Genomic DNA, 24,641 nt, shown 5'->3' with positions numbered 1-24,641 from the left:
TCACATGGCTGCCCCAGCATGCCCCAACGATTGAGCTCTGGCACAGAGATGGGCCTCTTCTTCTATGGCGGACGCTTCTTCCCAGAAGATATCCAGAGTGTGTTGAATGCTTTGACGCTGCCTCTCTCGTCATCGAGCCTGATGATCGGGTAGAGTCCTCTTGGACCGAAACGACTTACAAGCGCCACAGTCTTCCTCCTTACAAACTTGATGTAGGTCGGTGCGAGGGTACTTGGCGTGGCACCCAGGACAGAAATGGAATGAAGTCCATTCCATTTGCAGATGGCTGGCCCTACGCAGCAAGGTCCGACGGTTGCCCACGAGGTTTTCTATCGAAAATGGAGAGTTTGTCGACCTGTTTGAAATGCGTAGAACAGGGAAACGGGTACTGAAACAATACCGTTGAGGGTAGAGTGGACTGCGGGGAACCCAAAGAGCGGTTTCGGAGCGCAGCAATACACATTCGAACCCATTTGGGGTAAAAAACAATCTAACAATGGAGTCGATGCCCATGCGCACTATCACCGAAAGGTGGAGTTACCTTACCTCGTGATTGTAAAGCCTTCTTCAAAGAAAAACAACTTGCAAACATCCGGACCGAACACAAGATGGCAGGAGTATGGAAAGCATGTGCATCTACAGCACACAAGCCTCGAACAGAGGATTAATGGCACCAAATCCCTGCCGTGGTATCTTGTCATGTTGTGGCTGAGTGTGCCATGTGATGTGGCAGGCTATAGTGCGTGGTGTGATTTGGTCATTTTTTAACAGTGCTGAACAGTTAGGCAAATTTTGATTTTCTTTGTTTTTGGGAGCGTGTGAAATAGTGCAGTACCTACCGTATTATGTAAATAAATTACATTCCTAATATACCATAAGGATGTGGGGTGAGTATTATTATGGCCGAAGCCTTGCTGATTATATGCAGAATAACAGGTCTGGGAGGTCACTACTGACTAGAGCAGGTTAGCAGCTGCACAGGCCTTGGGCATTGATCCGATTGAGGATAATATGTGACGGGCCACTGGTGACTGGAGCTGGCTAGCAACAACGCTAGCCTCTGGTATTCATTACAGGCAGGGTAAAAATACATGTCAATATTGACTGGAACTGGTTGGCAGTAGAGTTGACCTCTGGCTTTGAATATTTGCAGGATTTAAGGTACAGGGGTCACTACTGACTGGAGTTACTTAGCAGGATAATAGATCTCAGGGGGCCAATACTGACTGAAGTTGTTAGTATGATCACTAGTCCCAAGGTGCTACTAATGACTCAAGCTGGCTAGAATGATAACAGGTCCCAGGGGCCAGTACTAACAGGAGCTGGCTAGTAGGCTTACATACAGGTCCCAGGGGCTACTACTGACTAGAGCTGGCTAAAAGAATAATAGGCCCAAGGGTGGTGGGGGTGCGAGTGGCACCAGTGACTGGAGTTGGCTAGAAGCATTGACAACCTTTGGTATTGATTAAATGCAGGATTCCAGGTCACAGGAGGCACTGCTGAATACAGCTGGATAGCAGCAGTGGTGGCTTCCAAGAAGAAGGAATTGAGAAAGCATAACTGGATAGACTGGTTTCTTTAATACCGATAATTGTTACACATCATACACATCACTGTCACAACGTGCATTGATATATTACATTACCAAATTACAATATTCTTATATTAATTTGGCGTGTCTGTTCGCCTTAATATGCCTGCAAAAGTTACATGATTCTATTAGGGCCCAGAACCATTTCATTTTGTGAAGTCCATCTGCACACTTTCCTGCATCTATTGCTATTGGGAGCGTGTGAAATAGTGCGGTACCTACCGTATCTATTGCTATTTACTTTCCCCTGAGGCGGAAGCCGGGGGCATTCTTCCTATCCCTCCTCACTCGCTGACATTGCAGGAAATAGCGCGATTGTTTATTTTAAGAAATGTAAATATTTTAATTGACGCTGTTTTAATTTCCTGTTACTCACCCACCCGGCTGACTCCTTGGACGAGAGTTACATCGTTCTAGGGCTTGGGCAGCGGGGGGTCTCATTTTCGGTGCAGCCATTTCAGTGCAGGGCTGACACCGGTCGCTGAGGGCGAGGTCGCCATCTTGGGGGGAGGCAGGGTAGCGTTACAGCTCTTGGACGCCTCCCACCCTCCTCCAGACTGGATATTAGAAGACGGACATCCCGTCCGCGCAGCGGGCGGGCGCAGCGGGCGCGCCGATGGCGCGCCTAAGGCAAGCCCGTCTGCGCCCGTCCGCGCCGGACCCGCGCCCAGCGCCAGAACCCCTGCCACTCTGACTTCAAATATCCACTGGTCACGCAATCAGCTCCTCAATTTAAGACAAGGTACCTGTTCCCCTCCCGACCTATGCTGTCTTTTCAACCCGGTTGACCTGCCTTTTAAATGTAGTCACTGTGATTTCATGATTACTTCCCCTTCCAAATGTCGTGCCTCCCCTATAGAGTCCTCTTTTCCTCGCCGCTCCCCCAGATCGATAAAAGCAGCGTTAGTCAATTGTCGCTCCCTCCCTCGGCACGCCACTGATATTTGGTTATCCATTGTCACCTTGACTTGGGATATTCTATTCCTTACCGAAACGTGGATCAACGACTCGTCTCAACCTGATATTCACCTGGCTACCCCCCCGGGCTACCGTCTGGTGGGTATCAACCGTGAGAACGACAAAACAGGTGGCGGCCTTGCCATAATCTTGAAATCTCATTTCCAGGTTACTGTTAAAAAACTTCCGAATCTTGGGCTTATAGAAGCCATGTACTTCACGATCCTGGACTCTTCCATTATTACTATGGCGGGTATCTTGGTCTACAATCCCCCTAATGCCTCTGCTACCTCACTTACTTTCCTCTTGCACACGATCGCTGATCTTTCCCTCAGACATGCGTATTTTACGATACTAGGAGATTTCAATTTACATGTTGATAATCCCGCTTGCGCTCAAGCATCTCACCTTACGGAGACTCTACTTGGACTAACTCTGCCCCAATTAGTTAAAGGCCCTACCCATACTGCCGGTCACACTCTCGATCTTATATTCTCTAATCACCCAGGCATCTCATCCCTTCCCTCCCTGCCCCTTACCTGGTCGGACCATTTCCTTCTTCCGTTTGGCCTGTCTGTCCCCATCCCGCCCCCTCATTCTACTTTGAATGGAGAGACGGGGAGAAAATGGCACAAAATCACCTGCGATGCCATCGATCCCTGCTTTTCCTACTAATTCGATTCAACTAGGGACCTTAACGAAGAAGTTGTTAAATATAACGCTGCCGTGTTGGCCGCTATCGATACTCTCTCCCCTGCTAACGTCATTACTTCTTCACGAACTAGACCCTCGGCCCCTTGGTTTTCCCCTGCGTTACGTGAGGAAAACACCCGGTGTAAACAATTGGAGCGTAAATGGCGTCAGACTTACGATGCCGACTCCAAAGCTATTTACAAGCTGGCGCTGAATAAATTCCAAAAACTAAAACGCGCCACGATGAGAGGTTACTTCTCACAGTCAATTAAAAACGCTGAGAACTCTTCCAAAACACTCTTTAAAATTGTGAAGGATTTTGTCAGCCCTCCTGCCTTGACTACTTTGTGCACCCCTAGTCAGGCGCTTTGTGATGACCTCTCTGATTTTTTTCAGGAAAAAATCACTAAATTAATCACACCTTTCGAACCTGTTCTACCCTCCCCTCCACTGAGGGATATTGTGCCTCAGACAGGCTTATTTTCCTTTGAAGAGCTAACTCTTGAGCTGGCCACCAAATTATTTATCCAAGGCAAATCCGGGTCTCCCCTAGATCCAGTCCCTGCTAAGGTAATGGGGAATCTTACCCCTATCCTGATTAACCCTCTTCTTTCCATTTGGAATTCTTCATTAAATTCGGGTCTTTTCCCTCTGGTTCCCATCCTGAAAAAAACAGATGCTGATCCATCACAACTTTGTAATTATCATCCGATTTCCCTCTTGCCTAAGCCAGCTAAGATCTTGGAAAAGACGGCTCAGTACCAACTGGCTAAATACTTGGAAACCGAGCAGTTGCTCCACGACTCGCAGTCGGGCTTTAGGGCTACAGTACTGAGACCGCTCTTCTTGAGGTGTCAGAGACCATCCGGGAGTGTGCGGACAGGGGTGAGGAGGCCATGTTGGTTCTCCTCGACCTGTCCGCCGCTTTCGACACTGTCTCCCATGAAATTCTTCTTAACCGCCTAAGGCAGTTGGGAATAGGTGGTAAGGTTTTAACTTGGATTAGATCATTCATCACTGACCGGACTCAGAAGGTCTTTCTCCGTCCCTTTGAATCTGAGGACAAACCTCTCCTGTGTGGAGTACCTCAGGGCTCTGCCCTAAGCCCCTTATTCTTTAATGTTTATTTAGGCCCTCTGGCACGGGAGGTCGAATCCTGGGGGTCAGAGTGATCTCCTACGCTGACGATACTCAGCTAGTATTTTCATTCCAAGATCACTCTGATGCTAATTTCTCCAATTTTCGGAACTGTCTCAGTAACATCTGCTCCTGGATGGCCACTAATCACCTTGTTCTGAATACTGACAAAACTGAGGTCTTGTTTTTTAATCAAAAAACAACACTCTCCAGCTCCTTGTGGTGGCCACCTGTCTTGAATCCGCCCCCTACCCCTGCCCTGACAGTACGCAACCTTGGTTTTCAGTTTGACACTGATCTATCCTGCAAAGCCCAGATCAATAAAGTCTCTTCGGCTTGTTTTGTCAAACTCCGCATGATTAGGAAAATGTTTCCTTACTTGCCAATAGACTGTCGTAAAACCGTTGTTCACGCTCTGATCACTTCGCATTTAGACTATGCGAATAGTCTCTATGCCAGCGCTCCCCGGTACCTTACAGATCGTCTACAAATGGTACAAAACGCTGCTGCAAGGCTGATTGGAAATATTCAGTTTCGTCACTCAATATCTTCATACCGGAATAAACTCCACTGGCTTCCTATTTCCCACCGCATCCAGTTCAAGGTTCTTGTTTTTGCCTTCCGCGCGCTCAACAGCTCTGGTCCGGTCTACTTGCAAAAAAGACTCAAACTCTCTCAATCTATAAGAACGTTGAGATCCAATAGCCTCCGCCTCTTGGTAGTTCCTCGATTTCGCCGTTCCAGGTGCGGAGGCAGAGCCTTTGGTGTAATTACGGCCAAACTGTGGTCTTCCTCTTGACCTGCGGTTTACTGAGACCGAACCTCTGTTCCGACGTAAACTTAAAACCTGGTTGTTTACCTCTCTTTAACTCACTACTCACACTTTTAGCTGTTAATCTACCAGCGCCGGGACACCCCCGTCATAGGGGTAGCTGCGCGCTTTATAAGCTTCTTAAATAAATAAATAAATAAAATCTTGTAGTAAATCGAATATTGACAAACAGAAGTGTTATTTCCAGAAACAGTGAATTCTGCAGCTTGTCTGTGTATCTTTTATCTGCACCTCACGGACTCCTCACATTTCTCTCGAGAGAAGATCCTGCCTCCTACTCATTAGTGTTGTTTCAGTAACTGTTTCTATCACGTGTTCATGTTTCATTGACTTGTATTAGGAGAAATGTGGTTCCGTGAATTCTGGACCCATGTTATAAACATCATCGTAGCATGACGATTTTGGTATCAGCAGACCGAAAATGACGAGTATGCTATATACGAGTATTTTCGGCGTATTCGAGTGACAAGATCACCATAAAATCAGAGATTCCGTTCTGAACCCTCAGGTTCCATTTTGAGTACGGCAGCCATTTTGTGGTTGCCCTCACATAGGCCGATGACTAAGGCGAAAACGAGTCTTAGGGACACGTACACTTTTGCTGACTTCTGTGTGACCTGGGCAAGCTGACTCCATTGCCCGAAGCCAAACCTGTTTGGCCAGTTCCTTTCCCAGTGGCCGATCGAGATTAGGAACCAAGGCGCAGCATGCCATAAACCCTTCATTGCACACAACTATGTCTAATCTTACTCACACCTGTCTCTGTTCTTTTCTTTATGACCTGTTTTACGAGGAGGAGGTGCCCGTTTTTATTAGGGGTCCAGCCGATTATCTGATGAAAAGTGTTGGGCCTTGCCGGGTAATTGATTGTGGGTTGAACAAACTGAAAATGAGCTTGTCATCATGATTCTGCTTTTCTTTGTCGAAGAAATATGTGAATGGTCAACTGTAAAATAAGGAATGTTTGCCTGAAGCATAATATTTTGTATAAAAGGGGAAGGCTGGTTTTGTAAGGTTGAGCAGTCTCATGAGAATATACACCGTGTTGGTCTTCTAGGATACCTGTTATTACTGGCTGCAGCCAATAAATTTGATCTTTGAAGTCACCAAGAAGTCTCTGCGTTTCTGTAGTCTGAGACAGGAGAACTCGAAGTCTTTGGGTGTGTCCCCTGGCACCGCTGGGTTCTTAAAAACCCAGTACTTCAGAAACGTGTATAAAAATACATTGTGTAGCATTAGCATTATATACTTCAACTTGCTTTAGGGTGGATGCTCTCGTCCATTGCAAAGACAATTGTCATTTGGTAGTTTGCTTGGCCTTTTGCTATTTGTGCATTAAATGTATGATAGATGTGTTGGCCTCCCGGTGTGTTGTGTTTTATTTTACATAGCACAAGAGATTTATTTATTTATTTAGTGTATTTTGGTATCGCGCACAGCTACCCCAACGGGGTGTCCCAGCGCTTCTGTGTAACTTCATACTGCATAGAAGGATGTTAAAAAATAACAATCAACAGAACAGGTGGGTTTTTATGGCTCTCCGGAAGGGTTGTTCCTCCTCGATCAACCGGATGGCATTGGGTAATTTATTCCAGAGAGCTGCCGTCAGTACGGGGAAAGATTTTCCACCGGAACGAGATTTCCTAAATCTAGTAACAGTGAGGAAGTTTTTTGAAGAGGAGCGTAGGGTCCTGGAGTTGTTATAGGGAATCAGGCACGTGGCAAGATAGGCAGAGCCCTTGCCTCGCAAGGCACGATGAGCTAGGACCAGAGCTTTGAATTCTGCCCTTTTTTGGACCGGTAGCCAATGGAGTTCATGACGGTGAGGCGCTATATGCTCACGTAGGGGGATACCGCTGACCAGTCGCACCGCAGCATTCTGAACCGTCTGGAGGCGATGACAGAGCCCTACAGACAAGCTAGTGTACATGCCATTGGCATAGTCAAGGTGTGAGGTGACTAGTGCCTGATGAGGAATGTTGAAGAAAATGACAGTCCAGGATACGCATTCTTCATATAAATCAACTCACAGTATAATGTTCTAGAGGTTCAGTCCCACAGATATTATCTCTAACTGAACACCCTCGGAAGCATGTGCTTTTCAAACCAGTTGCCCTCTGATGCGGCGTCCTCGCTATTGGATAAGTCAATAGGTCCTGAATTTTAGGAGGGTTACCGTATCTAGTGCACTCTGTTAGACAGCGCTCACCTGTGGTAATAAGATGTTAATATGCACCTTATCACCTATGCACGGTGCAGGGCTTTGAGTTACAGAGCTCCTCACACTGTGGAGAAGATTAGGTCACATTTACCCATTTTCTCATATTTGGTCCTGATTAAATGGCAACAGATGGCTCCATGACTACAGAAGGCATGAAAAACATTGACCTGAAGTATAGACCCCAGCTTACCAGCAGGTTCATAGGTGATCGACACTTTCACACAGTGATAGGGGCCATTAGTTCCTCAATTTCTCTGCCACTGTTTTTAATCTCAACATGGACCAGGATGATCACATTAACTATATTGCGGCAACTGGTCAATAGTTGATCTTTTATTCAGACTTCACCAATCTCACATCCTATGACACAACATCCTCTGTCCTACTATGCTCATCCGGCATACTTAATAAAAGATCTCCAACAAAGTGCCCTCTGGTGGTGCCCGCCAGGCATTGTAGCGCCGGCCTGGTGAGGAGTATAGCCCAATAATGAAGCATGTCACCTTCAGGTGAGTGAATGCAACTGGTCTTAAAAGCATATGCTTCCTAGGGTGTCTGCGTTCAGTTACAGATAATGTCGCTGGGACAGAACCTCCGGAACAGTATACTGTGATTTGATTGTGTTTTATTTTAACAAATGTACATAGCAGATATCGGCGCTTGCTTGTTTCACAAAAATGATCGGATACCTGCCTCAGAGCGCACTTCTTACAGACGAGTATGGGGTTATCATGTTGCTGTTACAATCTCCTTACCTGAGCGAGTTATCGGGAACGATGCAGGGGGCAGAACCAAACCAGCCACACGTGGAGATCAATGACAAATACTGAAGAATGAACAGAGCTTCCAAGCTGGTGACCATTACTTAATTGACCCTGAAAATAAAAGAAGTTTTTAGTATTCTGGTGACTCAAGATCATTAAAACAAAGGTTATAAATTCAATATTATGTCAAATACTTAAAAAATGGAACTGGATGTGCTGAATCGATGTTGCCCCAGGTCATGCGTGACACCTTCCACCACTATTGCTTATGGGACTTGTAGTTTTGTTTTTCTCATTAAACGGATGGGTTCTAAAGTCCCAGTGTTCTAAGCGATGTTAGTTAAAATCAGAGGCCTGAGTGAGGGTGAAGCATGACACTGCTCTGCTTAGCAGTGAGATGAATGACAGTTCCTCAGCCCTTCCATTCTTTGACAGACAGAGGCTCGTCAGCCGTTCATATTTTCTTGCAACGAGAAAGAAACTTTTATTGCAGCTTGTGTCAACTGAAGAGATAAAACCCCTGGGCGTGTTTCATTAACTACTGACAAACATGAACAATCAAGAACTTGAGTTTCTGGAAAACTATCAAGCACCCAATCAAAATCAGCCGCCCTTCACACCCAGGAATTCTTGAGGCTTTGGAGAGAAGTAATTGCACGTGGTATAAGAGGAACACTACATCGAATAAAAGCTCACTTCTCAGGGATGTACTGAAATGCCAGCCTCATGGCACACTTAGCCAGCTCTTCACCTCCTCCTCCTCAAACTGTTGACCAGCTATCAGGGCAAATGAGCCTGCAGCAAAGCATCGCTGGCTTGGTTCCACACCGGACCAGGCAATGTGGTCAACTCCATACTCCTCCAAGTCAGCATGCTCTCTGGTCGAGCCAGTCCTAACCCCACATGAATGTTCCCCATCACAACTATTTTAATGGTACTAAGTTATGTTTCTGCTAAATGTAGGAGTCAAAAAGTGAAAGATTTTACTAGGAAGTACTGAAAGAGAAATCATGAAGTTTTTCAATATTTCTGAGTCTGCCACAGTACACAGGAGCATTATTTCTCTACAGCAGCAAATCATGTATGTGCCCTGTAGAAAGCTTGTTTGAATGAAACATGGAATTTATTGCAGCTTACAATTCATGCAACAACATAGAGTGCAAGATAACTTGTGTTATTATTCCAGCAGAACGAAATGCCATTCCTAATGTGTACGTCATTTTAAAGACAAACCCAGAAAAATGTACGGTCAGTGTTGTTCTTCTGCCTGTTAAAAGACAATCTCCATTAATGTGTCAGTAATTAAAACACTATGAGAAACCCTACTCTATGGCAGGGTGCTGCCTGCCACTATATTGCAGGTTACTTTCAACATAATCTGATTTATACATACATACTCCAGGGTACTGCCAGCTATCGGGTCTGCACACACCAGTCTGGAGCCACTCAGGAAGGAGGTAAGCTCTTCATTTCATCGTAAGCCCTTAGGGTACATTCACAGCCTGATGGGTCCGGAGAACTTTATCCTCGCTCTAACTGCGCCGACGTAGCCCAACATAGTCTGTGTTGTGTGCTGGGTGATGCCTGGCATCTTATTATCGTTGGCGGATGGATGAAGCTCTGATAAGAGCTACTACAAGAAGAGCAGAGAAACAGGACCACAGATCGCCACAGAGTGATAACTGCCCAGAAGCTGAAGAAAGAACTCTGGAACAGCAAACCTCCTACACCCTGGAGATTCTCCAGAGTAAACAAATGATGGTAATGAAATGCAAATTGCAGCATTAAGGTCACTGTAACACTGGGCAGGGGACGGGAGGAAATGAACCGGATAATGTTGAGTGGTGGCGTAGTGAACTGACGTCCTCCCCCTCTCTGCCTCATTATCAGCATGATTGGAACAGAGGAGAAGCCTGTTCCTGGGAACTAGCTGACGAATTGGATGACGGCCCGTTAACTGGAAGAAACACGAGTACGCAGCTCCGCCCCCTGATGACGGCGCGGGATTCCTAGTGGGTAAAAACACGGAAGAAGATGTCCTGGCGTGTGACGTCACCGTCCGAGGATCGAGAGTGGGAGAGCGGCCCGGAGGAGCAGAGAACGGAGCTTTTGGAGGCGAACCCGAGGACGACAGGAGGGAGCCAGGAGGCCACTGGATCCGTGAATCGCCGTGGCACACTCCCGAGGGAGGAGTGTGGCTACAACAGGTACGGCAGCGTTTGGAGGGCTGGGTAGGAAGACGGGGTTCTTCTAAACCGTAGCCGCGTGTGTGCCAGAATATCTGCTCAACCTTTCTTTGTCCTCACCGTGTAAATATACCCCTCCTCACCAGTAATCACGCCTCTGCACCCTCGCACGTTTAATAAAGTGTTTAGCACCTTAGCACGGGTGTCTCCTGCACTTGCCCGGTTCCCTGTGGGACAGTCCAGATAGAGTACATATCCTGACGATCTGTACCTGTTTCTTTTCCCTGGCGGAGTCCAACTAGGAGTTAGGAAGAATGGAAAATCCCCTGAAGTCTGCTTCTTAACCATCTGGAAACAAGACCATAACCAGACGCCATCACGGACCCCAGAGCTTTTCAGAGAGACACCTTGACAACCCGACATAAAAAGACGTTCTCCAAAATAAAACCTTACCTACCCCGAACTGGTCTTAGGTCTCTTCTTGATCCCACGCCACAACAGGTGTCAGAAGTGGGATATCCCCCTTCCATCCCGCAACAGAAGATGGACCAAATCATACAACACCTTATAAAGGGACAAGAAAAGTTAGAATGGGCGGTAGAAAGATAAATGACGTCGGCTCAAGCAGACAGGGAAGTTTTCAAGAACACCATTACGGCCCAAATCGAAGGCTTAAATAAGGTGGTCCAACAACCCAGTGCTTTACCCGGTGGGGAACGAAGAGCCACCCAACGCATCCCTCGGAGTATCATTACAAAAATACAACGCTGGGGAGGATCCAGATGCCTTTCTGACTAACTTTGAAAGAGCAGCCTGTGGTTGGGCAGAAGAAAAATGGCCCTTCTTTCTGGCCCCATTGTTAACCGGGGAAGCTCAGGCTGCATACCAGGTGGCCAATGCCACAGGGAATACGCCATATCAAGAGATCAAAGAAATAATCCTGGACCACATAGGATTAGATCAGAGGCCTATCGTGTACGGTTCAGGAAAGAAAAAGGAATTCCTGGTTAAAACCCCAAGACTCTATGTCTCCGATTAAAAATGGCAGCCGATAAGTGGCTGAAACCCGAGAGCAGGTCCAAAGAAGAGATAATGACTAGTATATACTTGGAACAGTTTCTGGAAGCGTTACCATACGGATGCCAACGTTGGCTTAAGCAACATTGTGGCCTTACTGCCCAACAAGCCGTAGAGATGGCCACCAATTGTTCCCGAGCGCAGACTAGGTCTCTCGCTTGGGACCAAGAAAAAACTACAAAGATGTCCGCAGTACCAAAACCCGAGAGGAAGTTTAAAGTGAGCCCAGAGCAGCCAAAAGTGAAACCCATAAGAAAGGAACCAGTTTTCAAAGCCCCCCAGTGCTTCGAGTGCGGCGAATGGGGCCATATCGCTAGACTGTGTCCCAGAAGAAAGGCCCCTGAAAAACCAATGGAGGTGGGGTACATACCTATGGCCGTGATGTACACCGCTGAGATGGGACCATCTATGTAAGGGTAACGGTCAATCAACGACAAATAAGGGCGCTGTTGGATTCAGGATGCAGGCAGTCCGTGATCCAAAAGAAACTAGTGCTACCCCAACAGCTCACTGCAAAATGGACATTTCTATGCCCTGGTCCTAGTGGACTACACAACTAGGTTTCCGGAGGCCTTTCCCTTAAGAATCCCCAATGCTAAGAACATAGCCGAGAAATTGATAGAATTATTCTCAAGGGTGGGATTTCCAAAGGAAATCTTAACACACCAGGGGACCCCGTTCGTCTCCAGACTGATGAAGGAAGTCTGTAAATTGCTAGATTTGTCTCACATAAAAACCTCAGCCTACCACCCCCAAACAGATGGGTTGGTAGAAAGGTACAACAGGACCTTGAAAACAACCCTAAAAAAAATGCTCTCCATGGAACACAAGGACTGGGACCAAGTCCTACCGTTAGCACTATATGTACTGAGGGCCCAGGTACAAAGTAGTTTAGGTTGCTCAGCCTTTGAACAGCTGTACGGCTGACAACCTCGATCCCTCTTGGAAATAACGAAGGACACTTGGGAACAAGAGAAACACCACAAACAGAAAACCCTACTAGAGTATACTCAACAGCTGTAGTCCTAGCTCAGCAAACTGAGAGATTTGGCATACTCTTCCTTAGAAAATAGCCAGAACAGGCAAAAGAAATATTATGACAAAGGCAAGAAATGGAGAACCTTAGAAAAGGGAGACTGGGTTTTAGTGTTGTTACCCTCATCCACTAATAAATTCAGGAGTGAATGGCTGGGTCCCTATCCCATAGTAGGCACCATAGGGAGAACCACTTACAGGGTCCAGATCTCCCCTTCGAGGAGGCAGACCTTTCACATCAATCTATTAAAATAATGGATTGGTCCGATACTCAAGGTAGCTCAATTCGGAATCCCTACTGGGTCAGAGCAAAGCACCTTAGAACAACTGCCTGTTAATGAAGAACTTCCATACGCCCAGAAAACTGAGCTCCAAAACACCTTACATCCCTTCTCTTCAATGTTTTCGGACCTGCCAGGATGAACACTTTTGATAGAGCACAAAATAGAAACAGAACCAGGGAAATGTGTTAAACAAAAACCCTACAGGGTGCCGGCAGCATGACGACAGGATATAAAAAGGGAAGTACAGGACATGCTCAAGTTGGGAGTTATCCGTCCATCTAGAAGTAACTGGTCGTCCCCTATTGTAATGATTCCTAAACCGGACTGGACGACCCGATTCTGTATGGACATTAGAGCTTTAAATACCATCTCCTCCTTTGATGCCTATCCCATTCCCCGGGTGGATGATTTAATAGAAAGGATAGGCGAAGCCAAGTTTATTACCATGCTAGACTTCACTAAGGGGTACTGGCAGGTACCCCTTAGGGAAGAAAATAAACGAAAGACTGCCTTTGCAACAGAGGAGGGCCTATAGGCCTATATTTTCAAGATGCCTATCCATAACTCCTCCTTGGGTGATTTCTGAGCCTCTTCTTTTCCATCTTCAGCGCCTTGATGCCTACGGGTTTAGTCGCGCTATTTACAAATTTCACTTAATAATAATAATAATAATATGAGTTCAACGTCTTGCCCGTTGGGCTGCATGGGGCGCCTGTGGCCTTCCAGAGGTTGATGAATACCATCCTACACCCCTTTTCCTCCTTCTGTTCCGTCTATCTTGACGACATTGTAATTTTCAGCAATACCTGGTCAGACCACTTAACACACTTAACAGCTATTCTGGAAGCCCTACACAAGGCAGGGGTTACACATTAACACAAAAAAATCTAGAGCGGCATACTCCAAGGTTAAATACCTGGGGTATATGTTGGGGGAAGGTGTTATAGCCCCTCAAGAGGAAAAAGTAAAAGCCATCATGAGCCTTTCTAAGCCTTGTAGGCCATTACAGGAGATTTATAGACAACTTTGCGGTGACAGCAGCTCCGCTCACAGACCTTTTAAGAAAGGATATTAAACCCTCCTCCATTCTAAATACTTTGGAGGAGGCTAAACAAGCCTTTAAGACCCTTACAGTGGCCATAACTACAAGCCCAATTTTGATACCTTCCAACTTCAGTAAACCTTTCTCTTTAGCCACGGATGCTTCGGACATGGGCTTAGGAGCAGTATTGTCCCAAATAGGAGGGGACGAATTAGAACATCCGATCCTCTACATTAGCCGGAAACTACATCCTAGGGAGTGCAAATATCCCACGATCGAAAGAGAATGCCTGGCGATAAGGTGGGCGGTGGAGAAATTAAAGTACTACCTAGAAGGCAAGCCTTTTGTACTTTATACAGATCACGCCCGCTACAATGGATGAATAGGACCAAAGCCCATAACCCTAGAGTACTCAGGTGGTTGCTTTTTCTACAACCTTTTTCTTTTTCAATACAACATCAAAAGAGCACTGAGAATGGAAAAGCTGATTTCCTATCCAGACAATTCATTCTTCCCAATCGGCAGAAACCAGGGGGGGAGGAATGTAACACTAGGCAGGGGACGGGAGGAACAGAACCAAATAATGTTGAGTGGTGGCGTAGTGAACTGACCTCCTCCCCCTCTCTGCCTCATTATCAGCATAACTGGAACAGGGGAGAAGCCTGTTCCTGGGAACTAGCCGACGCATTGGATGACGGCCCCTTTAACTGGAAGACACACGAGTATGCAGCTCCAGCCCCTGATGACGACGCGGGATTCCTAGTGGGTAAAAACGCGGAAGAAGATGTCCTGGCGTGTGACGTCACTGACCGATAATCGAGAGGATCGAGAGGAGGCAACCAAATCCGTGGAAGACGGGGTTCTTGTAAACCGTAGCCGCGTGTTTGCCACAATATATGCCCAACTTTTCTTTGTCCTCACCGTGTAAATATACCCCTTCTCACCAGTAATCACGCCTCTGCACCCTCGCACGTTTAATAAAATGTTTAGCACCTTAGCACGGGTGTCCCCTGCACTTGCCCGGTTCCCTGTGGGAGAGTCCAGATAGAGTACATATCCTGACGACCTGTACCTTTTTCTTTTCCATGGCGGAGTCCAACGAGGAGTTAGGAAGAACGGAAAATCCCCTGAAGTCTGCTTCTTAACCATCTGGAAACAAGACCATAACCAGACGCCATCACAGACCCCAGAGCTTTTCAGAGAGACACCTTGACAACCTGTCATAAAAAGACGTTTTCCAAAATAAAACCTTACCTACCCCGAACTGGTCTTAGGTCTCTTCTTGATCCAACACCACAGTCACACACTACAACATCTTTCCCTTTAAACCGAAGATAACAGCCTACAATAAAAAACTAACCAAAAAGCAACAAAACTAGAAAATGCATTTCCAAAAGCTGCAAAAGAGAAACTGTTAATACAAATGAACAATTAAACTTTGTTGGTACCTTAGTAATGTGCTTACTTCTGGGCTTCACTCCATCTGGTGGAGTAGTGTGGCTCACTGGTTAGAGGTGGCAGACCTGAGAGCAGAAGTCAGCCCGGCACCAGGGTTCAATTACCGATGCGGCAGGGTCATGGACCTTGGTCAGCGGACTCGATAATTATCGCTTCGGTGCTTACTCTAATCAGGGGTTCCACTCGGCAACTCTGGGCATTAGCTTGCCTAATCACCACAACGGCCCCACCAATTCCGGGGATGCCTGGCTCCACCTTGGGGACTCCCAGCAAGGGACCATCCCACAGGGAAAGCCAGGACGGGTTCCCCAGAGTTATACAGCGCCGGGACGCCCCGTTGCTGAGGCAGCTGTGCGCTTTACAAGTATACTACATTTACATTTACATTTACTCCATCTGCAGCAATAACGCTCTGAAAAGAGAAATTACTGCTGTGAGTCTCAGAGTCTTCAGTATTACTGGTCTCAGTCACGAAGACTGTGGTGTCGGAAGATAACTTTCTCTTATTTGGCTTCATAGATCTACCAGTCACGCCATCGCTATTAGCAGACAGGCCACTGTCAGCAGCATCATAACTTCAGGCAGACCAGCAAAGCGGATCTCACCACTCACATTGGGTGAACAGACTCGCCTCTGCTACATACATCCACTCTGTTCTCAAATTTGCTTGGGGCTGCCAAAATGCAAAGAGCTGCAATATATTCACCACACTTTCCTGACTACTTTGTTTTAAAAAGTTGTGACATTCAAGCGTGATTCTTGGTTCCTCTCCAAGCTGAATTTTTTTAGAGGTTCTATTGCCACACAATACTATTCTCATATTCCAGTTTGTCCACAGGGTGCTTCAAGCCTGGTAGGTTGTCTCCTGCCTGTTTTGCAGATAATTTCAGATAGTTTCTGTAAGAAACTGAATTATTATTTACGGTAGATGAGGAACAATCACAACTTTCAAAGCCATTCAATTAACCTAGGATCAACCCCCTGGTACCTAAGCACGGAACAGGCAGGCTTAACTTAAGGTAATATGTCAAATATTTATGCAGAAACCAAAAAAAGTAAAAGTCAAAATGCAAAACAATAAAAAACCCAAACCAAAATAGAAAAAAAAAAAGTAAAATGTATTGAACAAAATGACACTAAAATGACAAAATCCAAAAAGGGGAATGAGATATGAACTGTAACGCTGTAAGAATCACAAGGTGCCAATGGATGAGGGGCCGGGGCATGGATTAGTCTCTCTGGAGCTGACTGCCAAGTCTGAGTGAACTTGTTCTCCCAGTTCAGCAGGAAGCCACTATACCGGAGAAAGGGCTTTAAGTGGAATGAAAAACCTTGTGATGGCTCCCAGAGGGACGTGGTCGATGTAATGAAGGGCGTGGCTTAAAAACCCAAACTGAAAATCCATGCTCGGCATAGTGTGTCGCCCCACTGGTATTTTGCTGCTTCGCCATTCCATCCATATATAACAAGTAACATTACATCTACTACAAGCCAGGACTATTGGCTTTGTCAATGGTTGTTAGTTGCATAAGATAAATATGCAACAGCAATGGCTTCAAAGCTTGAGGGGGGCTGCTAAGGGTGAGAGGGGGCTGCGAGAGGTGAGAGAACTGTAGCTGGTGTGAGAGCGGCGCTGCAAGGGTGTAATGGGTGCTGCGAGGGTGTGAGAGCGGCACTGCAAGGGTGTAATGGGTGCTGCGAGGGTGTAATGGGTGCTGCGAGGATGTGATGGGCGCTGCGAGGGTGTGATCGGTGCTGCGAGGATGTGAGAGGCGCTGTGGGGTGGGGAGAGAACGCTGTGAGGGGTGCTGCTGGGGATGAGAGTGGCGCTACTAAGGGTGAGAGGGGCTCTGCTAGAGGTGAGAAAGAACTCCAGGTGGTGTGAAAGCTGCACTGCTTGAGCCTGGTGGGGGTAACAGATGTGCTGAAGAGGGAGCGAAAGGGCACTGTAGTAGACAAGCAGTAATTCGGGGGTTAGAAGGGTAACACAGGGTTCGGGGACATGGGCTGCAGGGGCAAGGGATGCCCTGCAAGGGGGGAGAGGGGACATTGCTGGTGGGAGAAGGGCACTTACGTGTACCTGGGAGCTGTGCACGAGAGGGGATCGCTGCAGACTTCATCGAGGGCATTGAAGAGGGGCGGCTGGGGGCACTACCACAGTTAGGAGTGCCATGGCAGTGGCTAACAACAACAAAAGGATGGAGCAGATAGTGTGATAAGTGTGTAAACGGGCGCCCCTCTGGTGTGAGATTGGATGCCCCACGGAGGGAGGCCGATCAGCGCATCACTGGTTGAAGGTGTAACTCGGGGAGTGATCAGAGGTCTGGTAGTGAGCCGTCACAGTGAGATCTTGAAAGGAGTGAGTTTGTATGGGAGGGGAAGACCCTGTGTACCGGGACTGTATGTGCACGCGTGTGGTTGAGGTGTGAATAGGGCGCACACTGCAAGAAGTCACTGTGGGGAGATTGGATGTGTGCACGGGTGATAGTGAGTGTATGAAATCACCGTGTGAAGGTTGCATCCGTGCAGGTGGTGAGGAAGCAAGGAGAGGGTGAACCAGTGTGTATAATGACTGTCTGCTGGAGGGCTGTGTGCAGCGATGAAGGGCTGCTCGTTGAAGGTGTGTGCAGCGTGATTGTGAGGGGACTGTGAGTGCAGGTAGTGTCTGAGAACAACTGTTGCCAGCAGTGCGTGATACGTCACTGATACCCTGAAAACGCGCTGGCGGTATATATATCGCTGTGACACCCCTCATGGAAAGTGCGTGCAAGACGCGTGTCTACAGAGAAATGTGTGCACCGGGAACCATTGTGCAGACGTTATATCAGAGGGAGTGTGTCAGTGAGATTGTGCATAGAGAGGCTTCTTGCAGAAAGTCACTACAACAAAGTGTGTGCAGGGGGAGTGCGTGTATGGGGGTCACCAGTTAGGAAGTCACCACAGCCGATTAGGAAGTCACTGCAAGAAAAGTGTGTGCAAAGGGGGTCACCAGCTAGGTAGCCACTAGCCACTGCAGGGAGAGTGCGTGCAGGGTGAGTGCGTGCATGGTGAATACCAGCTAGGAAGTCACAGCAAGGAAAGTGTGTGCAAGGTAAGTGCGTGCATGGGGGGTCACTGGCTAGGAAGTTATTGCAACAAAAGTGTGTGCAGGGCGAAGGCATGCATGGGGGTCACAAGCTAGGAAGTCGCTTTAAGGAAAGTGTTTGCAGGGTGAGTGCATGCATGCGGGTCACCAGCTAGGAAGTCGCTTTAAGGAAAGTGTGTGCAGGATGATTGCATGCATGGGGGGTTACTGGCTTGAAAGTTATGTGGCATACACTGTCATCCACTCGAAGGGTGCTCTGTTCTGTATTATTATATGTGTGGTATACGAGGCTCCTTGTCCACCACCACGTCCACCACCACCACATCCACCACCACCACAATGTCCACCACATCCACCAATACCACCATGTCCACCACCAACATGTCCATCATCATCACCACGGCCACCACGAGGCCACCACCACGTCTACCACCACCACATCTACGTCAACCACCACGTCCATCCCCCAATTCCACCACGGCATCCACCACCACCGCGTTCAACACCACTGCATCCATCACCACCACGTCCACCACCACCACATCCACCACCACCAACTCCACCACAACCACCACGTCCACAACCACCACCATGTCCATCGCCACCACATCCATCACCAGCACGTCCACATCGTCCACCCCACCATGTCCACCACCACCACCACCATGTCCACCACCACCACACCCACCACCACGTCCCCCACCATCATGTCCACCACCACCATGTCCACCACCATCACCACGTCCACCACCACCATGTCCACCACGTCCACCACCATCACCATGTCCACCACCACCACGTCCACCACCATCACCACGTCCACCACCACCACATCCACCAACACCCCATCCACCACCCCGTCCACCACCACCACCATATCCACCACCACCGCATCCACCACCACCGCATCCACCACCACGTCCATCACCACCACCACATCCACCACCACCATTTCCACCACCACCACCTCGTGCACCACCACCACATCCACCACGTTCACCACCACCATGTACACCACCACCACGACACCCACCTCCACCACCACGTCAACCAGCACCACACCCACCACCACCACGTCCACCACCACTACCACCACCACCACATCCACCACCACCACGTCCTTCATCACATCCACTACCACCACATCCACTACCACCACCACATCCACCACTACCACGTCCACCACGTCCACCACGTCCACTACTACCACGTCGACCACCACCATGTCCACCACCATCACGTCCACCACCACCACGTCCACCACTACCACGTCCACCACCACGTCCATCACCACTATGTCCACCACCACTATGTCCACCACCACTATGTCCACCACCACCGCATCCACCACCACCGCGTCCACCACCACCACTACATCTACCACCACCACGTCCACCACATCCACCACCACGTCCACCACAACCACTAACAACACCATGTCCACCACCACGTCCACCACTACATCCACCACCATCACGTCCACCACCATAACATCCACCACCACCACGTCCACAACAACCACATCCACCACCACCACATCCACCACCACGTCCACAACCACCACCTCCACCACCACCATGTCCACCACGACCACCACGAGGCCACCACCACGTCTACCACCACGTCCACCCCCACATCCACCACCACCACGCCACCACCACCACCACGTCCACCACCGCGTCCACCACCACTATGTCCAACACCACCGTGTCCATCCCCACCTCGTCCATCACCACCACATCCACCATGTCCACCACCACGTCCACCACCACGTCCACCCCCACATCCACCACCACCACGCCACCACCACCACCACGTCCACCACCGCGTCCACCACCACTATGTCCAACACCACCGTGTCCATCCCCACCTCGTCAATCACCACCACGTCCACCACCACCATGTCCACCACCACCAGCATATCCACCACCACCACGTCCAGCACCACCAAGTCTACCACCACCACTATGTCCACCACCACATCCACCACCACCACCACCGCACCCACCACCACCACCATGTCCACCACCTTAATTTCCTATGCAATGAATAACGTTAACAGATTTTTCAGGGCGCATCCGCAGAAAAGTCCTCTTCCTGTTGGAAATTAAGAGAAACTTAACCCCTCACCTAAACAATACATTTACGAAAAAAATGGACCGAATGAGAGCCGTGGCCTGCGGCCTTGGTGCTACAGTAATATTACACCTGGAGGCCAAGAAACCAAGCGTAGAAGCCCTGAGATCACGGCCGCCGTGCCGCAGATGCACACACCGCGGCGGCCTTCTGTGGGTTCTGCCCCGGTAGCTCGCGTGGTTTAATGTAACAGGCCATTGGCTTTGAATAGATTGCACGGGCTTCCCAGGGGCGGGATACACTTACAGGGGCAGATTTAATCTTCCATGAAAAATCAGTGGGATGCCAGTGGAGCATGGGACAAAGAGGCGGGAGTGGTTTATAGCCGCTGCCAAAAGGACCACTGGACATAACTTCTTCAAACAGTATATGTCCATCTTCACCATTGACCCAGTAATGCACACCAGAATCTGAGTCCTCAAGGACAACTGTGACAATTAAACCACACACACAGGTATCTAGGTAATCCATAGGATTGCTTCTGTTGTGGGGTGGGAAGGGGGAATTCCATAAATCTAATGCCATTTGAATATAATTAAATTGGGGACTTTACTGTAAGGAAAATAGTACTTCAAGGAAGTAAGCGGCCACTAAGGCATTTATGCCACACACATGTTTATTTGTTGACAGGAAAATACACTATGTAAAATGTTTCAGTAACTGACAGCTTTTGGTTAAACCTGGGCAGAATCATTCAAATTCAAACTTTGTTGACAACGAATTAGAAATGTATCGTTGTGTGTACAGCGCCCTAGGCCATAAGAGCCCACACAAAAGCTTCAAATTTAAGTTTTCTAATGTTACTAAAAAGACCATGAGACTGAAGATAACAAGCATTTGCAATGCAACAGGTAGGCCATTTACACGAGTTTAAGCTATTGGGATTGTAAATGACAAAGCATTTTATTTATGTTTTGAAACCCAAAACATAAATAAAAGGCATTGTCATTTACAATGCCAATAGCTCAAACTTGCGTAAATGTGAGACCAATTGCTTTGCAAATGCTTGTTCCAGTTTGTTGCGGGTCCAAACACCCATTTGGTAGCAAGTAGTGGGTTTACTTCAACTGCTTCAACTGCCTGGTATTTAGTAAACATCAAATGAATTGCTAGTGAGCTGCCAACTATCAGGGTCGCACTGAGATAGAGAATATTTACGGGCACCAAAATAAAAATGCTCACCATTAGTGAATAGCTGAAGAAGTGGCATCTATAAGCTAACTGTAATGCACAGTTATCATGCAAAAGGAAATTAATAATAGACTACTGCGTAGAATATCTATGCAATGCAGTAAAAAAAAGTACATAGATATGCAAGTCAGATTCAGAGAGCACTATATTCATTCTATATCATGCATTACAATATTTTAGCTTTTTCCCACTGGAAACTTGCTCTGCCCAATAAAAGTCAATGTTAACATGTTCCCCCACGTTTCATTAAAACTCTCCCACATTGTTGTACCAAAATACATTTAAGCCTTCTTTATTTATGTACATGAGGGTATACACTGCTCAAGTGCGTGCTTATATTACGTGAATCTTGGTTCATTACCATTAAAGAGAGGCATATTAGACTTGCAATGTCCTCTGAAACCTATTTTTTGTTTTGTTTAGGACTCGTGCCCCCTGTACTTTTCATTTTTGTACTTGCGGTTTGCTGTTTTCAGTATCTGTATGGACTTAAATATACAAAAGTGATATTATTACAATCCTTAAAATAGCAAATGTGTCACAAATTGTGGCTTACGTGAGGACGGAGGGACAGGAGATTGATTAGTTAAGTGGTGAATAAATACACCAGCCTCGTCACACTCACACTTCTTTGAAAACTTGACAAGCCTGTCTGCTCAACTGCGACCCCTTTTCGAAGAACATGGAAATACACATGTAGCTGGGGTGGTCGCCGGGAGGATCTAGATCAGTGATACTCAAAGTACGGCCCGGGGGCCGCATAAAGCCCTTCAGGTCTTTACTTGCGGACCCCTGGGCAGCAGCAGCACTGGGCTGCCGTTTACTTGACTTAGAACTAACATGAAAAAGAAACGTACATATACAGCAAACACTTATTTAAAGGTTAATTGCAGTTAGGAAAAGGAAGTAACTAGGCCGTTAACTTTAGGAACACCTTCATTCTTAAAGGCAGCCACTAGATATACATGCTTTGTTTCCCTACCCCGACTTTACACCGTGCTGGCATCAGTGCGGCCCTCGGTCACACCACAGACCAAACTTTGCGAAAATGTTTGCGAGTACCTGTGACCTAGATCAACAAAATGCGGGAGTAGTTAGACAGGAGGACGAAACAGAACCTTGCATCTCTAAAAGGCACAAACAGGAACCAATTAAAACAAGCATTGGCATAGCCAATAGGTCTCGCCTTTGGGACCTTATAAGTGTTTAGCCATGCAGCAGTTGATGTTGTTGCACCAAGGATATTGTGCTGGATAACTAAACACGTATAAGGTCCCAGAGGCGAGACCTACTGGCTATGCCAATGCTTGTTTACCTGATGGGCATTGGCTGACCGCTGCCTGGTTACTGAGGCCCTGGTGAGGTTGAGACATATTTGGGGGAGTTTTATCCTCATCAGATGATGCTGTGCAGGCCCAGGTGCAATGAGGCGCATCGGTGCTGCCTGGGAGTGCGTTGCCAATGCTTGTTTACCTGATGGGCATTGGCTGACCGCTGCCTGGTTACTGAGGCCCTAGTGAGGTTGAGACATATTTGGGGGAGTTTTATCCTCATCAGATGATGCTTTGCAGGCCCAGGCCCAGGGACAATGAGGCGCAGTCGGTGCTGGCTGGGAGTGCGTTCTTTCACTTTCGATTGGCGGGGCGTCCCCCTTCACTCTGGTGAAAGCCACAAACGGAATTCAAGTCGATCTTCTCATCACAGACTTTTCAGGTGAAACAAATGTCCCCGTTTGCTGAGGTCTTCAAAAGAGTGACCCAACTCCAGCAGTGAGGGCCAATGAGCATTGTTGAGACAAAATAATCATGTCTGAGGATCAATGCAGACAACAGCAACAACAACAACAACAGATGAATCCCGGAGAGCAGGCTCGAGACCCTCCAGCCCCAGACAGTGTTTGTATCTCTGGACCTCACCTGGGGTTTAATGTGGTGCTGTGGGTGCTGTGCTCCCTGCTGTGGGTCTGGATCCCTGCTGTGGGTGCTGTGCTCCCTGCTGGGGGGTCTGGATCCCTGCTGTGGGTGCTGTGCTCCCTGCTGGGGGTCTGGCTCCCTGCTGTGGGTGCTGTGCTCCCTGCTGGGGGCCTGGGCTCCCTGCTGTGGGTCGTGTTGAGCTTTGTAAGGTCTTTGTGTAACCCTGGACTGAACCATGAGCGCGGGGAGAAGAGGCGGTTCGTGGACAGCTGCGCATGCGCGGCGGACAGATACTGCTCCCCATAGCGCGGGATAACGAGGCCTTGGACTAACTGCGCATGCCCCGAGGACAGATAGAGCTTCCCATAACGTGGGTTAGAGGCCTTGGATTAACTGCGCATGCGCTGAGGACAGACGCCGCTATTAGGGCAATCCAACTTCAGAAGTCGTTGCAAGAAAGATGCGCAGCACGGAGCGCAGGGAAGGGCCACACCTCAGAGCCAGCACCGGTGGGACGGGGTCCTCGCAGGGACACAAAGAAGCCCAACAATGACGGTGTCCGCGCGGGGATACAACGAGTGAGAAGCAACAGCTGCCCCCCGCCGCGGAGCACGAGGCGCCTCGCGCCACAGCACAGGGTGAGAGGTATGTCAGGGCAGAGCTTCTCTTTGGAGCGGGCGTGTCTTTGCTCTGCGCATGCGCACTGAGGCTGGGCGTCCTCTGTCTACGGCAGGTCATAGGCTGCGCTCCGTGCAAGGTCCTCACTCGGTGATGGGAAGTAGGGTCTTCGCCCCGCACGTGCGCAGCTGTAACGCGCGGTTCTGCGCGTGCGCAGCCGTGAGACGCCATGTTTTGTTCTCGCGCGCGATGGTGGCTCGTGCAGCGGCGTGAGCGCGCGCGTCACTCTTGGGGGAATAACACACCGGACCCCACTCCTCACAGGCGGCCGGTGCCCCCGGGGAGCCCCCGCAGCCCCCACTGACTGGAGCACGAGCAGAGGGGAGGGAGGCCTCTGACCCCGCGGGTCCACACGTTTAAT

At 48.4% G+C, this 24,641-nt stretch overlaps 1 protein-coding gene across 2 annotated transcripts in view; it reads right to left on the bottom strand.

Moving 5' to 3' along the window:
* LOC144805754 (uncharacterized) overlaps positions 1–23,798 on the bottom strand; it is an 85,982-nt gene extending 62,184 nt beyond the window's left edge. The window contains exons 1-2 of one of the 2 annotated variants that reach the window (XM_078672233.1): positions 23,606–23,798; positions 8,187–8,306 (exon numbers count right to left, since the gene is read on the bottom strand). The gene's annotated coding sequence lies outside the window, so the exon portion shown is untranslated. Of the gene's footprint in view, positions 1–8,186; positions 8,307–15,267; positions 15,296–23,605 lie in introns of those variants that run through there. The other variant, XM_078672235.1, reaches the window with a different exon arrangement.
* Between the last annotated feature and the right edge of the window lie 843 nt (positions 23,799–24,641).

Source organism: Lissotriton helveticus (genome assembly GCF_964261635.1).
Source record: "Lissotriton helveticus chromosome 1_1 unlocalized genomic scaffold, aLisHel1.1 SUPER_1_unloc_22, whole genome shotgun sequence".
NCBI classification, from domain to species: domain Eukaryota; kingdom Metazoa; phylum Chordata; class Amphibia; order Caudata; family Salamandridae; genus Lissotriton; species Lissotriton helveticus.
Note: the sequence above shows the minus strand (reverse complement) of the source record. Positions and strands in the feature narration are given on the sequence as shown.